Raw genomic sequence first — 17,047 nt, forward strand, 5'->3', positions numbered from 1 at the left:
CTGATTTCCATCAGCGCCATTAGCTCATGATGTGCAAATAATTCTGTGTACCTGTGGTGATGTGTCTTATGTTGTTACCTAATGAAGATTGTAGCAAGTGACAAGATATCAGAATGAATTATGTCTGCTTAGGGTTTGGATTATGTTTTGCTTGCTTGCTTGGATTCACAAAATAATAGAAAATCCACAAAGAGTATTGTTTTGCTATGTCTCCTTGTGCAGCATTTAGCTGCTGATTAATAATGTGAGTAATCTGTGTAAGCCATGTTATGAGTATCAATGCCATGCCATCGCATGGATGAGAATGTCAAACAGTTTATGTTGTGCTGACTGTAGGGTGGCAGTGATTTTACCAAAAGCATGCTGTCTAAGGTCTGGGCCAACTCCAGAGTTCCACGAGTCCCGGGTGTACGATTATGTTTGACAGATGTTAACTGCACTGTCTGATTCACTGCCATTGTCCATAGCCCCTGTACTTTTGAAGAACGATGCAGACAGGTGTTCTGTTAAGGTGTTTTGTTATGGGTATGTTTGTGGGCTTATTCTGCTTGGAGATTTCCCTACATAGCATTTCTAAATTGTCCTTTGTATGTGAGTGTAAGTGCCCTGTCTTGAACTGGCATCCTGACCAGGGCACCCCCTGCTCCTTGCCCTAGCATATGCTCCTAAGTGGGACATTAAGGCTCAGATCAACATCTACATCAGGCATCCATCTGTGTAGTTACTAGATGAATATTGCCTCATACCCCGGTGGTGGACCAGATGAATTGTACTATCTGTGGTAGACTGGATGGATTGTGCTTTCAAGTCACAGTATTCCGACTGTATTGCTAGTGTTTCTTCCATAGTCAAAGAGCAAGAAGGTTCAAGTTGAAACGTTACCTAACATTTTTCCACTCAGTTACATCACTCCAGGCTCCATTCCGTTGTGTTCCATTCTATCGCATTGCCTTGCGTGTGTTCCATTCCACTGCATTCCCTTGCATGTGTTCGATTTCATCGCATTCTCTTGAGTGTGTTCAATTCGTATCGCATTCCCTTGAGTGTGTTCCATTCCATCGCATTCTCTTGAGTGTGTTTGAATCCCTTGCGTGTGTTCCATTCCATCGCGTTCTTTTGCGTGTGTTCCCTTGTGTGTGTTCCATTCCATCGCATTCCCTTGCGTGTGTTCCATCCCACCGCGTTCTTTTGCGTGTGTTCCCTTGTGTGTGTTCCATTCCATCACATTTCCTTGCGTGTGTTCCATTCTATTGCATTGCCTTACGTGTGTTCCATTCCATCGCGTTCTCTTGAGTGTGTTCCATTCGTATCGCATTCCCTTGAGTGTGTTCCATTCCATCGCGTTCCCTTGCATGTGTTCCATTCCATCACGTTCTAATGCGTATGTTCCCTTGTGTGTGTTCCATTCCATCGCATTCCCTTGCGTGTGTTTCATCCCATTGCGTTCCCTTGTGTTCTGTTCCGTTACTCATAATTGAGCTGAGTGGTCTGTTGGGCTGGGGCTCCTTATTTCACAGGAGTCGCGTTTGACTGCACATTATCCATGTGACGCCTCCTTTTTGGTTGCCCAGCGACTGGAGGCTGACGGGTGCAGCTTCTCATGTCACCTTGGCGTTTACCATGAATATCCTGCGCCGATTGGAATACGGGATGTCAAGGAATCGGACAGACTGAAGCAGCCTGTTTTCTGAGCCTTCTTCGGGGTTAAATTTTAGACAGTGCTGCTTCCAAAGTAGTCCTACCTGTCACTTCCTCTTTAGGAAACAGTTTCCCCATTCCTAGCTCTGCATGTAGTGATCTAGGTGAAGCACATATGCACCCATCAGTCTGTAGCGATTAGCACTGTAGCTCCTGGTTTTAATGCTGTGCTTTGGTTCTCTGTCTGTTTGTCTCTGCAGGATTGCCTTGGAGGGCTCCTCTAACTGACACCCTGCACAGCTGATGCTCATTGGCTGGGGTTGCACTGCCAAGAGCTGATAGATTGCAGAAGGGACCAGTCAGAGCTCTGCCATCAAAAAGGGGTAGGTCTGTCTCTGGACTCCTTAATCGCTATTGGTTGGTATTTGCGTCGGTCGTGTGGATGGGGATGAACAGTAAGCTGGGATGCCGGCCAGGTTGGCCAAATCAAAGCAAACCGCCTCTGTGATGGAAGCTTCACCCCCGTTTCAGGCCTTCTCATGGAAGCCTGGGGAGGGTGGGTGGGCTTGGGTGTCACCCCCACTGCCGGAGGCCATGGCTGTCCTCCACATGGCTGCGATCAAGGTCACACTTATGATCCCCCTCACCCCGCCATGGCTGAGTCGTGTCATCTGCTCATTGTGATCATGTGACTGGGGGAGGAGCTCACAGCACTATGCTGCTGGGCCACGTTTTGTAGCACGGAGCAGGTTATTAAAGGTCTCACAGATCACATCTGAGTGTGAAGGCGCACAGGCTGATAGGGCACGACCAGAGGCAGACTCACTATACAATGGAAGGATGGGGAGTGCTTTGGGGACATATTCAGGGACCGGGGGGAGGGGAGTTTTTTTTAAAAGACATCTGAGAGCATTCACGTCTCCATGTTGAATCACTAATTTTTACCCACAGTAGCCACTAGGGGGCACTTAGGAATCAGCTGGTGACTCAAAAATTGGGTGGCGGAAGGGGGTGGTCCAGGAGAACCTGGGCATGTGACCGGACCCGAAATGGATTATGAGCTATGTTCATTAGAGTTACGGGCACCACACCGAGGTGATGGGCTTGCCTTGCGTTCCGGCCTTGCTGAAGTGTCAGACAAAGGAAGGGCTGGACGCCAGCACCGATTAAACCCCCCCCAGTCCCCCCACCCCGAGCATCCGCGAGTCAAAGGTCTATGCTTTTAACTCCCCACCCCCCCTGCATTGTTTAACCCATCATTCCCAAACAGAGAAACAGACAGGCAGTGCGAGTTCTGTGATTGACCAGGTGTAGCAGGTCTGCTGCAGTCCTCCCAGCCCCGTCCTGGGTCACACACAGCTGACAGTTATGTCCTGGGCTGAGCAGTGCCCCCCCCTCCCCCCCCTACTCGCTGCACTCACACAAGGCATCTCTCTGAGCTTACACCACACTGTGTCAGTTTGTACACCAGAACAGTCCTCACTCTGTGGTGATGGCCGGCACAGCCCATCCCAAAACTCAAACACCTCTGGGTGGGGCAGCAAAGTGGAGGTACTGGGGGGGGGGGGGGGGTTGGGGGTCAGCACACTCAGGGCTTAGTATTCCAGAACTCCCCCCCCCCCCACCACTCCTCCGGATGTACTGGGTGATGCAGAATGAGTCTGTCTGACAAGGAAGACAAGCAGGGGGGGGGCACTGGTTTCAGAGCTTGTGAATATGTGTGTCCATGATTCCACAGTGCTTTTTCTGCATGTCTAGAATGCTTGTTTTGCACTGGTCCTGATTGTTTCCGGGAGTGGCCAGCTTGCTCCTCCTTTTACTGCCTACTCTTGGTCTAGTGTTCAGGGAACCCCCCCCCCCCAGCAATGAACAGAATGACATTGCAGCACCACTAAGGGTGAAATGTGAGGTGGCACTGAGAATGAATATGGTATTCCACTGTGGGGGACGCAAACATCACCCCCACCTGTAGGTTAATGGTAAAAGCTGAGGGAGGTATGGCAGCTCAGTTTAGTTTATGAAGGTCTATAACTTTTGAAAAATCCCATTAAATGAACAATTTAAGTCCTAAGGTAAAGGTGTCACTCATTCACTACTGAGACTCTGAGATGCTGACCGACTTCTCCATCTAAGACTCTTACATGCCAGACAGCCTCTCCGTCCGGGACTCTGACACACCGGCCTCTCTGTCTGAGACCTTGACATGCCTGCCGGCTGGCCTCTCCATCTGGGACTGATGCGCTGGCGGGCCTCTCCGTCTGGGACTGATGCGCTGGCGGGCCTCTCCGTCTGGGCCTCTAATGCTCATGCTGACCTCTGTGTCTGAGACCCTTACATGCCTGCCGGTTAGCCTCTGTCTGGGACTCTGACATGCCTGCCGGCCTCTCTGTCTGGGACTCTGATGCGCCTGCCGGCCTCTCTGTCTGGGACTGATGCGCCTGCCGGTCTCTCCGTCTGGGTCTGATGCACCTGGTTGGCCTCTCTGTCTGAGATTGACGCGCCTGTCGGCTTCTCCGTCTGGGACTCTGATGCACCTGTCGGCCTCTCCGTCTGGGACTCTGATGTGCTGGTTGGCCTCTCCATCTGGGACTCTGATGTGCCTGCTGGCCTCTCTGTCTGGGATTGATGAGCCTGCCAGCCTCTCTGTCTGGGAGTCTGACATGCCTGCCGGCCTCTCTGTCTGGGACTCTGATGCGCCTGCCGGCCTCTCTGTCTGGGACTGATGCGCCTGCCGGTCTCTCCGTCTGGGTCTGATGCACCTGCCGGTCTCTCCGTCTGGGACTCTGATGCGCCAGTTGGCCTCTCCGTCTGGGACTCTGATGCACCTGCCGGCCTCTCCGTCTGGGACTCTGATGTGCTGGTTGGCCTCTCTGTCTGGGACTCTGAATGTGCCTGCTGGCCTCTCTGTCTGGGACTGATGTGCTGGTTGGCCTCTCCATCTGGGACTCTGATGCGCCTGCTGGCCTCTCCGTCTGGGTCTGATGCACCTGCCGGTCTCTCCATCTGGGACTCTGATGCGCCTGCCGGCCTCTCCGTCTGGGACTCTGATGCGCCTGCCGGCCTCTCCGTCTGGGACTCTGATGCGCCTGCTGGCCTCTCTGTCTGGGACTCTGAATGTGCCTGCTGGCCTCTCTGTCTGGGATTGATGTGCCTGCTGGCCTCTCCATCTGGGACTCTGATGCGCCTGCTGGCCTCTCTGTCTGGGACTCTGAATGTGCCTGCTGGCCTCTCTGTCTGGGATTGATGTGCCTGCTGGCCTCTGTCTGGGACTCTGACGCGCCTGTCGGCCTCTCTGTCTGGGATTGATGCGCCTGCCGGCCTCTCTGTCTGGGACTGATGCACCTGCCGGTCTCTCCGTCTGGGTCTGATGCACCTGCCGGTCTCTCCGTCTGGGACTCTGATGCGCCTGCCGGCCTCTCCGTCTGGGACTCTGATGCGCCTGCTGGCCTCTCTGTCTGGGACTCTGAATGTGCCTGCTGGCCTCTCTGTCTGGGATTGATGTGCCTGCTGGCCTCTCTGTCTGGGACTCTGACGCGCCTGTCGGCCTCTCTGTCTGGGATTGATGCGCCTGCCGGCCTCTCTGTCTGGGACTGATGCACCTGCCGGTCTCTCCGTCTGGGTCTGATGCACCTGCCGGTCTCTCCGTCTGGGACTCTGATGCGCCAGTTGGCCTCTCCGTCTGGGACTCTGATGCACCTGCCGGCCTCTCCGTCTGGGACTCTGATGTGCTGGTTTGCCTCTCTGTCTGGGACTCTGAATGTGCCTGCTGGCCTCTCTGTCTGGGACTGATGTGCTGGTTGGCCTCTCCATCTGGGACTCTGATGCACCTGCCGGCCTCTCTGTCTGGGACTCTGAATGTGCTGGTTGGCCTCTCTGTCTGGGACTCTGAATGTGCCTGCTGGCCTCTCTGTCTGGGACTGATGTGCTGGTTGGCCTCTCTGTCTGGGACTCTGATGCACCTGCCGGCCTCTCCGTCTGGGACTCTGATGTGCTGGTTGGCCTCTCTGTCTGGGACTCTGAATGTGCCTGCTGGCCTCTCTGTCTGGGACTGATGTGCTGGTTGGCCTCTCCATCTGGGACTCTGATGCGCCTGCTGGCCTCTCCGTCTGGGTCTGATGCACCTGCCGGTCTCTCCATCTGGGACTCTGATGCGCCTGCCGGCCTCTCCGTCTGGGACTCTGATGCGCCTGCTGGCCTCTCTGTCTGGGACTCTGAATGTGCCTGCTGGCCTCTCTGTCTGGGATTGATGTGCCTGCTGGCCTCTCCATCTGGGACTCTGATGCGCCTGCTGGCCTCTCTGTCTGGGACTCTGAATGTGCCTGCTGGCCTCTCTGTCTGGGATTGATGTGCCTGCTGGCCTCTCTGTCTGGGACTCTGACGCGCCTGTCGGCCTCTCTGTCTGGGATTGATGCGCCTGCCGGCCTCTCTGTCTGGGACTGATGCACCTGCCGGTCTCTCCGTCTGGGTCTGATGCACCTGCCGGTCTCTCCGTCTGGGACTCTGATGCGCCTGCCGGCCTCTCCGTCTGGGACTCTGATGCGCCTGCTGGCCTCTCTGTCTGGGACTCTGAATGTGCCTGCTGGCCTCTCTGTCTGGGATTGATGTGCCTGCTGGCCTCTCCGTCTGGGACTCTGATGCGCCTGCTGGCCTCTCTGTCTGGGACTCTGAATGTGCCTGCTGGCCTCTCTGTCTGGGATTGATGTGCCTGCTGGCCTCTCTGTCTGGGACTCTGACGCGCCTGTCGGCCTCTCTGTCTGGGATTGATGCGCCTGCCGGCCTCTCTGTCTGGGACTGATGCACCTGCCGGTCTCTCCGTCTGGGTCTGATGCACCTGCCGGTCTCTCCGTCTGGGACTCTGATGCGCCAGTTGGCCTCTCCATCTGGGACTCTGATGCACCTGCCGGCCTCTCCGTCTGGGACTCTGATGTGCTGGTTGGCCTCTCTGTCTGGGACTCTGAATGTGCCTGCTGGCCTCTCTGTCTGGGACTGATGTGCTGGTTGGCCTCTCCATCTGGGACTCTGATGCGCCTGCCGGCCTCTCTGTCTGGGACTCTGAATGTGCTGGTTGGCCTCTCTGTCTGGGACTCTGAATGTGCCTGCTGGCCTCTCTGTCTGGGACTGATGTGCTGGTTGGCCTCTCTGTCTGGGACTCTGATGCACCTGCCGGCCTCTCCGTCTGGGACTCTGATGTGCTGGTTGGCCTCTCTGTCTGGGACTCTGAATGTGCCTGCTGGCCTCTCTGTCTGGGACTGATGTGCTGGTTGGCCTCTCCATCTGGGACTCTGATGCGCCTGCTGGCCTCTCTGTCTGGGATTGATGTGCCTGCTGGCCTCTCCATCTGGGACTCTGACGCGCCTGTCGGACTCTCCGTCTGGGACTCTGATGCACCTGCCGGCCTCTCCATCTGGGACTCTGATGCGCCTGCTGGTCTCTCTGTCTGGGATTGATGTGCCTGCTGGCCTCTCTGTCTGGGACTCTGACGTGCCTGTCGGCCTCTCTGTCTGGGACTTTGATGCGCCTGCCGGCCTCTCTGTCTGGGATTGACGTGCCTACCGGCCTCTCTGTCTGGGACTCTGATGCGCCTGCCGGCCTCTCTGTCTGGGATTGACGTGCCTACCGGCCTCTCCGTCTGGGTCTCTGATGCGTCTGCCGGCCTCTCTGTCTGGGACTCTGATGCGCCTGCCGACCTCTCTGTCTGGGACTGATGTGGCATCAGGTCTCTTTGTCTGAGACTCTGACATGCTGGCTGGCCTCTCCGTCTGGGTCTCTGATGTGCTGGACAGCCTCTATCCCTGAAACTGTATCTGCAGAGTGGCAATTACAAAACAATTGGGTATATTGAAGTTTGTGGGGAGAGGAGAAAAAACATTGTTTGAGTAGTAATAAGAAAAGGGATTTTGAAATTTTAGCATGTGGAACATAATTTATGTGCAAATGCGCGGTGGAAGGGGCAGGGTGGCAACAAATGGATGAAGGGGGAAAGTGAATTTTGGGAAAATCTGCTTTGCAGTATTCGTTGTGCCTCAAATCTTGCTTCACAGTGTTTGCATCTTGCTTGCGTGTGAAACCCTCATCTTGCCAACGTTTGTGACAATAGCTTGAACTCCAAAGCTCTTGGTGAACAGGCATATGGTGTGCTGTCAATCAATGGATTATCCTGCCTTGCACTGGTCCTTTAATGGCTGCCATTGGGTCTTGTTGGGCATCGGACATTGATGAACAACAGTCTCGCCTGTGGGTGGACTTTGATGTCCTACTAGCTCCTCCCACATGTTGTTATTGGCCACTTGGTCTGCATGTGAGGAGTATTCGTCCAATCACATGCAGTGCCTGCAGAGTCTGTTTATGGACACCTTGTTTTAGGCTTCTCCCTGTCTCAGGTACAGAGTGCTGTTGCAGGAGTGGTTTTTACCACTGACAGTGTTTCATTCGCTTTGCACTTTGTCTTCTGAGTTGACCTGATTCTTTTCCCTGGGATGTTAATAACATGTTTCCTTGTGTGGACCCCTTACTTCACCATACATCCAACTCTCATTTATCCATGTTGTGACAAGTGGGCAACTTACTAAACTGTTATCCATAGGTAAAGTAAGGAGCAGAACAATGTGTGATTGGTGGAAACGCCTTGCTGGTATTGGTGGACCTTAGAACATCTTTCATATCTTTCTGAATCTCAAGCCATGTGCATCACCGGTGCCACTGGAAAATGACCATACACAAAGCGACAGTCAAGTTGTTTTTGCTGTCTGCATCACAGCCAGGCACACAGGCTGCTCGCTGGGGGGGGGTCTCCTGTGTTTTTCTCATACCCCCCAACAAAGACGGCAGTCACATGGTCATATAAGCATCCACACATCTCTTGCAGTGGCAGGTATGGTGGTAATGTGGCAGGAGCTGTGGCGCCTTGGTCAGCTCCGCAGGTCTCAGGGCCCTGCATTCCCCAGCACATGGTGTGCCTCAGATAGTGTCCAGGCTGGCTCTCTCTCTCTCTCTCTCTCTCTCTCCTCCATCTCCCCTTCTCCTATTCTCTTTCTCGGCCTCCCTCTTTTTCTCTCTCTTGGCCTTTCTTGTTCTCTCTCTCTCCACCCTTTCATTCTCTCTCCCCCCTCCTCTCATTCTCTCTCTCTCGCCCTCTCTCGTCCTCTCTCCCCCTTTTTCTTTCTCCTTCTCTCATTCTCTCTTCCCCTCTTGTTTTCTCTCCCCCTCTCTCGTTCTCTTTCATTCTGCCCCCCAACCCGATTTGTTTCCGTTCTTTCCTGCTCATTGTTTAGTAAACCGTGTTGTGCTCTGTTTAATTATTCAGCCACACACGTCGGCGTGTTCCCAGCAAAAGAACAGCCGTTTGGGGCACGGCGTCTGTGGCCTGCCGGAAGCACGCGGCCCGCACGCATTAATGAGCCGCCTGCACCCCAGGAGGCTCCCTGTTGGGTCTACGGTGCCCCTGTCAGGTGGAGTAGAGGTGGTGGTGCCACTCTGGCAGTTGTAGGCTGCTAACTCTCCCCTAAAAATAATGGGCTTTAGAACAGCACCCTTCCACGCCCCCTGCAGGCCACCGAAGCTCCCGTCATTATCTAGGGCAGTTTGTAATATCCCAGACTGTTGCATCAGTGTTCTTATGTGTGGTGCTGGTAAGATACAATGAGCATTCGCAGGCACAGATCACACTGAACTAGCTGGGAACATTCCATGGCCTCTGCATTGTGATTGGGCTCCTCCTGCCTCTGGACAAGTCTGCTGGGCTCGAGGAGGCGGAACTCGACTGCCATTGGCTAGTTCTGGCCCTCCTGCCATTTATAAGACTCCCCCAATGAGGCTGTTTGACCCTGAGGCTGGTCGATAACGCGGACATGGGCAGTCTGCCAAGGCGCCGTGTTTCTTGGCACGGTCTTTGATGACACCACCCCAGCCGTCTGTGGCAGCTCATGGCAACAGGAGCAGGAACAAAGTGGTCGAGTGTGCTTCGTTTTTTTTTTACATTGGTGGAGGGGGAATCAGCGTGGAATCTCGCCTCCACAAGGTCTGCCTCAGCCATCTGAGCGTGGCTAGCACCGTTCGGTCAGGAGTCACATGGCAACATATGTGCAGCGTTTAGATGAGCGGGAGGATGCAGGAGAGGAGGGTGCAGACTTCGCTCAGACATGCTGATTTACCGTCATTTATCAAGCTTCTCTTCTAAGTTATACTGCAGGTTGGCTCTCACCTGCCCATGTAGTGTCCTGGAAATGGGCGAGCATGAGTGAGCCAGCACGTCAGGATGTCAGTGTGTCAGGGCATCACTGTGTCAATGCACCGGCAGGTCAGGGTGTCAGCGTGTCAAGTCACCAACACGTCAGGGTGTCAACGTGTCAGGATATCAGTGCGTCAGTGCACCAGCACATCAGGGTGTCAGCGTATCAGGACAACAGCACACCAGGGTATCAAGGTGTCAGGGGATGATCAGGGCAGCCAGCAGGTCAGGGCACCAGCACACACCGGTGCATAACAGTGTCAGTGTGTCTGGCCCCCAGTGCGTCAGGGCGTCAGCACGTTATGAGACCAGCACACCAGTGCATTAGGGGTGTCAGCATGTGTCAGGGTACCAGCATACCAGCGTGTCAGGGTGTCAACATGTCAGGGCACCAGCTCACCAGATTATCACAGTCAAGCCCTTCCTGGGGGGGGGGGGGTGTGTCAGTCGGGCTCTTCCTGGGGGGGGGGTGTCAGTCAGGCCCTTCCTTGGCCTTGAGTGGGATGCGGTCCTCCTGGCTGCCAGGCTGCTGTCAGGTCTGCAGTGGTGCCAGCAGAAGAAGCCTTATGTGTGACGGGCTTGTTGAAGGGTGTATGCTAATACAGAGAGACACGGGGAGAGGCAGCCAGATGTCCACTCATCACATTGTTTGAGTCTGTCTGTGTACAGTATGTCTGTGTGAGTCTCTGTGTGTCTGTGTCTGTCTGTGTGTATCTGTGTGAGTGTCTGTTTCAGTCTGTGTGTATCTCTGTGAGTCTCTGTGCGTCTGTGTCTGTGTCTTTATGAGTCTCTGTGTGTCTGTCTGTGTGAGTCTCTGTGTGTCTGTCTGTGTGAGTCTCCGTAGGTCTGTGTCAGTCTCTGTATGTCTGTGTTTGTCTGTGTGAGGCTGTGTGTCTGTATCTGTCTGTGTGAGTCTCTGCCTGTCTCTGTATGTCTGTGTATGTCTGTGTGAATCTCTATATGTCTGTGTATGTCTGTCTGTATCTGTGTGAGTCTCTGTATGTCTGTGTGTCTGTGACTCTGTATGTCAGTGTCTGTCTGTCTGTTTGTCTCTCTCTCTATGAGTCTATGTCTGTGTGTGCATTTATGTCTTTGCTGTGCCTGTTACTCTGTCTTTTTCTGTCAGTGTGTGCCTGTTTGTCTGTGTTTATTTGTCAGTCTCTGCCTGTTTCTCTGTGTTTGTCATGTTGTGCTTGTTCCTCTGTGTATATGTACTTCTCTCTGTTTTTCTGAGCATTCCCTGTGTCTCTGTATGTTTTCCTGAGTCCCTATTAGTTTCTCTGTGTTTCCCCGTGTCCCTGCATGGTTCTCTTTGTTTCCCTGTGCCTCTCTGTCCTGCATTTTTGTCTTTGTCCCTATGTCTTTGTATGTTTCCCTGTTTCCTGGCATGTTCTCTGTGTGTCCATGTGTTTCTTGTGTTCCTGTATGTTCCTCTTTTAGGGCTGAACAATTTGAGGAAAATATCTACTCATGATTTTTCTAACAGATACTGCAATTTGATTTGTGATATGATTTTTTAAAAGGCAAGCTTCAGTTCAATATTCAGTATGTAATAGATTTAAAACTTATGACACAGCATTACCACATGAGATACCATCAAAATATTAACTGGTCTATATTCTAATGCAAGGATAAGAACTTAAACATATGAGTTGCTTCTAACAGTACTTTTTAAACCCTTGTACATACCTCAGGTCTTTAGTGATCCAGCATATACATATTTAAAAATCAAGCGACAAGTAACGTAGCTGTGTTAACTTTTATTCAATATCTCATTCCTGAACACTAAAAAAAGTTTTTAAACAAACTTTTTACATCATCGTATGATGGTGATGGTTATATGATTCAGCGTGGACACTGTTTCCAGATTATGTCATGTACTCTACATCTGCAACAATTTACTATAAATTTGAGGCAAAATAGACTAAAATTGTTTTATGGTCATTTATTAGTAAAGTAATAGCAATTCCTGAAAGTTCCACGTACACAAGGGTTAAATTAGCAAAGAACAATGAAACATAAAACACTTATCACATAAGTTGTGACTTTGTTAAATTAAGTAGTAATAATAATAATAAAACAATTGCAGTAAGCAAAAATCAATACGAATCCTTCAGCTAATGCTGCTTAGATTCCACGGTTATGTATAATAGATTTGCGTGTGTGCAGCTTAGTTTTGTACACCTTTGCAGAGATTTGCACACTTGTAAATTTGCACATATTTTCAGAAGCCAGAATTCCCCGCATTCCAAGTGCACTTGTAATCCCTATTCATAGTTGTAAAGTGGTTACTGAATATGTGCACATGAGAATTTGCAAATCTGTGACTCACAAGTGTACAAAGCTTTTTTTGTAAACACAAACTCTGCTGCATAGGTGTACAAAACTAAAATACAAATGTGCAAATCTCTGCATGGGTGTACAGAACTAATGTACAAGTACAGAAATTTGTTTTATACAACCACTGAATTCTGTCACAATAATCATTCCATTAATAATAGGACCTTTCTGAAAATAATCTCTGACCATGAAATAGGCAGGTAATCGTCTTATAACTTGGCAGCGGATTCATTTGTTCACACTTCTCTTCACTTCTGTTCGGTCAGCATAACTGGCATGTGAGGAGCACGGCACTTCTGATTGGTCAGAATGACTGTCATACAGAGAGGATGCCATGAATTAGTAAAACTATTCTCACTACATTTTTGAACTATGGGTCACACGTGCCGTATGATGTATGTCCTAAATCGCAGCCTTTGCGATTTAATAATTGCGTTGTTTCAAATTGCGATTTCCATAAATCTTTTAGCTCTATTCTCTGTTTCCCTTTTTCTGTATGTGTTTCTCTGTGTTTCACTTTGTATATTTGTCTCTGTGTTTCCCTGTCTCTCTGTCTGTGTTTCTCTGTGTTTTCCTGTGTTCTGCTACATGCAGACCGGGCAGCAGAGAGAAGCACCCTCTGGCTGTGATCCTCCCAGCTGGCCAGCTCCCTGAGCTCTGGTGCATTTGATGGAACGGTTGCCAAGCCCCACTCCTGACCCTGGCTCTGGAGGGTGGTGGTCATAGTGGGGAGGGGTTTGACTGATTGGCCTTAGGCTCCCATCCCCTCCCAGCAATGCCAGCCTGGCTTTCTCTGAATCCCAGCCCCTCCTTCTCTTTCGCCGGTCTGGGCCGCGGTCGCTGGAAGCCCTTCATCACGCAGGCAGATTTCCTGCCAGGCTGATCGATGAGGGTTCAGGGCTGGGAATAGGCGGCCCGCTTCAGTGCCGATCCCTTTGATTCTGTCTGAACTGCAGCATTGGATTCTGGGTAGCCCTTGCCTTCAGTTTTCTTCTCTGCTCCTGTTCCTGCTGCGCTTCCTTGCTCACCTGGGGGCTGATTCCTAGGCACTTGCTGCAGTTCTATGCTCCTGCCTTTTTGAACATTCAGATGCTTAGTATGTGGGGTGGGGGGGGTGGGGCTGGTTGGTGCTACCCAGGGAGCCCCCTGGCCCCATTCCTGAGCTCTACTCCTGCCCCCTGGCCATCACTGTCCACCCCGAGGTCTGGGCCATATTCCGGGTGCTTGGTTAGAAATGGTAATAAATTATAAATATTTTATCAATTTCAAGGATAAATTATACAGGTGGGCTTCTGGTCATATATAATTCATGTTTTTTTTTATTTCTGGAACTTGTTGGCTTTTTATTTGTACAAAGAGATTGAAGTTATGAAAGCTACAGAAAGTTCTGGAAAATCTTCTTGAAGGCTTATACAGCATCTGCAGTGTACATATACCATAACCTTGTAGCTGCAGGGTGTTAGGTTTGATCCCTGTAGAATTTGCATGTAGAGTCTTCAGTGCCAAGTCGGTTTTTTCTGCCTACTCTGGTTTCCTCCTGTAGACTTCAGGCATGTGGTGCATTGAATCCATGTCTTTTAATGGCCTGTAGTATCTCCTGCAATGCGCTGGCATATCTTCCTAGGTGTTCTCTACCTGTGATGCACTGACATTTTCTCCGGGGTGTCCCCTATTTGTAATGCACTGCCATTTCCTCCATGGCGTCCCCTACCTGCAGTGCACTGGCATTTCCTCCACAGGGTCCCCTACCTGTGATGGACCTGCATTTTCTCCTGGGTGTCCCCTACCTGTAATACACTGGCATTTCTCCTGGGTGCCCACTACTCCTATGCACTGGCATTTCCTCCACAGGGTCCTCTACCTGCAATGCAGTGTCATTTCCTCCAGGGTGTCCTCTACCTGCAAGGCACTGTCATGTCCTCCTGGCTGTCCCCTACCTGCAGTGCACTGGCATTTTCTCCCGTGTGTCCAGTGCAGGGCCTGGTGTGCAGCTCAGGGCCATGTATGTGACCAGATCCTCTAGAGAGAGTTTAAAGGACTTTCCACTGCCAGTGCTTGGATGCTCTCTTCCATTTGTGGCAGATTAAAGTAGTTATTTATGCAAATTGAGTATCTCCCACTTTTCACAACCGAAGGTGCGCCTCCTGCCTCGTCTCGAAAGATCATTTTGCCCATAAAAATCTTTTAAATTATGCCAAGTTAATTTTGCCTCTCACCAGAGGGGTGTCCCATGTTTCCAAGGGAAACTGTGTTATGTGCACCTTGAACAAGTAGAGTGGTATTTTTAAAGTAAATAAAAGTTTCACCCTCTGACATCGCCAGGAGACCTTACTGTCTTATCCGTTCTACTTGCGAATCAGACATCACTTTTGCGTGACTAATTAATTTAAAATCTCCAGAATATGCAAAGGATTCTTGTTGATTGTCACCCTGGAAGTGAAGCTCCTTTACAGGTAGCTGTGCACAAAAAAGCGTGATTTCCTTCCTGATGTGAATTTCCTCTGATGCCCCTGAGATGTCTGATCGATGATGATCAGTCGGTTATGAACCAATGATGCTCTACCATGTGTTCTTTGTGGTAGATGAACGACGGTGCTACGCTTGTGGTCTCTGACGCCATGGCATTTTTGTGTGTGCCGCTGTTGTTAGTGATGCCTGAAGATCTCCAGCAAGACAGGAAATAAAGTGCACCAGTGACTCGTGCACTGAAAATATCACACAAGTTTAAAAGGTCAGAGAAAAGCCTTAAGTTTGTTGTGGTGTGTTTTAGAGAAATGAATTCATTCTTTGGATAGTACCAGAATTCCAGTGGTCACGATTCACTGATTCATTATTTTTTCCTGTTATTTTGTTACCAACGGGAATGAACATTAACAGTAATGAAATAACTAAATTGAAATGACAATGATTTGATGTAATTTTACAAGATTGTGAGTTACGGAAAACCTTTGCTATGGGAACATAATTGGACGTGTGTTTTATTTTTGGAGGAGAGGTTTGGTCACGTGTCCTTTGTAGTGGAATCCCAGTTGGCTCTTCTCAGGTAACACTGCCTGGGGTATCCCTGACTCCCACCCCGACCCCACTCCAAGATCAGCTTTTAGAAAACACCAGCCTCTGTCTCCTGGAGGAGCTGCATCAACCTTCCTGCTCAGAACAGCAGACCCACAGGTGTGGCTGCTCCCAAGGTGCCCTCAGAGAAAGGGCCATTGTTATGGTATCCAGCTGATGTAATTCCTACTCAACACTGGGCACTGACATTAGTAAGCTGTCAATCTTGTGTTGTGTTAAGTATGCGTGCTTTGTCTAATTAATCAGCTTGGTTTGGCAAGTCTTATTAGGTTCTTCCTTGGCATTGGTCTGATTTAATCTGGCCGCACATTTATGTGGCATACCTGATTCAATATAATTATTAGTTTTCAAATTGTGTAAAGGCTTCCCTGAGGTTCTCTAGATCATGCTTTCAATTTGGAAACACCTTTGTGGCTTTTGTGCTCAGCACATTGAAGACCTCCAAATCTCCATTGAGGACTTCATCGGAATCTCATGTCCGTCTGACCAAGTTTGCCTGAAAGAAACATACTGGTGATGTAAAGAACAGAAGCCTTGTAGGTCACCGTGGACATAGGAGGTTGGATGTGACAGCATCCCATACTGAGCTTAGTCACAGGGACAGCAATGCTAGCATTTGGGCAGTAGATGGTGCCATTTTGGATGTGACAGAGACAACTTGAGGCTGTTAAGGAGCAATTAGTCGCTTCCTGGGAATTATTCTTGCTCAGGATCTCCTCAAGTAAATTCTGATGTATGTAAGGAGATGTAGGCAAGTGCACCCCCCCCCCCCCTCTTCCACTGCCCCAGGACCTTAGACTCACCAGATATGGCCTGTTTGCATAATCAAACCACATTTCATGGTGGGGGGTGATCACAATGGTGAGCAGCCTGTGTTTTGCCATGACTCACATGTGAGGCAGAGCTGCTGAACTTGGTTGTTTAGCGTGTGGGTGCCATGCATGCTGCTGACCTCACACTTGTGGGGAGCTTCCCCTTTGGATTGTGGACTCCTTAGGATAGATATTTCTGGCGGCTGTTGTCCAGTAATACTTTTCTGATGGCATTTTCTGATCGTCTGCTTGTAGCCTGGATCATGGTGGCACATTCATTGGTGCTCAGTGGACTGAGCATTGGCAGAATGTGCTGTGACTTGGATGGACGGGTTTAGCTTGTCTTGTGAAGCCTCGTTTTGCAATATACTGTAAGACAGAAAAACTTGGAAAAAACCTGACACTGTAGGGACATGTCTGCAAGACAAACTTTATTTGCTTAAAAAATAAAAAGGAAGAGCAAAGACTGTTTTCTTTGTTATCAATTTTCATCTGTTTCATGAGTTTTGACAAGTTGGCATTTAGAAATTTAAGGGAAATCCCCAGAAAATGCAACTGTCAATGAAGTGGGTGTGTTGACGTATGTGGCACAGAAAAGGGTTCAAGCCCATCATCTTTCCCCTGCGGAATTTTTTGCAGTCCATTTGGGATGCTGATGGTGAACGTCTGGCCTGTCCAAGCATAGACATTAACCAGGTGTTTGTGGCTGCACTTTTAAGTAAGTGACAGGGAGCAAATCTGTTTCATAAAAAAATAATAATAACTTCACTATTAAAAAGCAAATAATGTTGACAAACCTGGCCCATTTTTCCCTCAAAAGGGGGGTTTTTCAGAGGAGAGCTGCTTTTGAACTGTATAGAACTTCCTACTTCCCAATGCCACAGTCAAACACATGGGAAAACGCCATGAGCTTCAGACAGCTGCAGCATTAATGGGTGTTTCATAATCTGCTTTGTAG

The 17,047-nt window shown here is 50.3% G+C and overlaps 1 protein-coding gene across 10 annotated transcripts in view; it reads left to right on the forward strand.

Annotated features, from left to right (window-relative positions):
* The window catches only part of hivep3b (HIVEP zinc finger 3b), a 104,746-nt gene that overhangs the window by 28,363 nt on the left and 59,336 nt on the right, over positions 1–17,047 (forward strand). For all 10 annotated transcript variants that reach the window (XM_023807666.2, XM_023807668.2, XM_023807665.2 and 7 more), the window contains one exon: positions 1,899–2,021. The gene's annotated coding sequence lies outside the window, so the exon portion shown is untranslated. The remainder of the gene's footprint in view (positions 1–1,898; positions 2,022–17,047) is intronic.

This window comes from Paramormyrops kingsleyae, chromosome 9 (genome assembly GCF_048594095.1).
Source record: "Paramormyrops kingsleyae isolate MSU_618 chromosome 9, PKINGS_0.4, whole genome shotgun sequence".
NCBI lineage: Eukaryota > Metazoa > Chordata > Actinopteri > Osteoglossiformes > Mormyridae > Paramormyrops > Paramormyrops kingsleyae.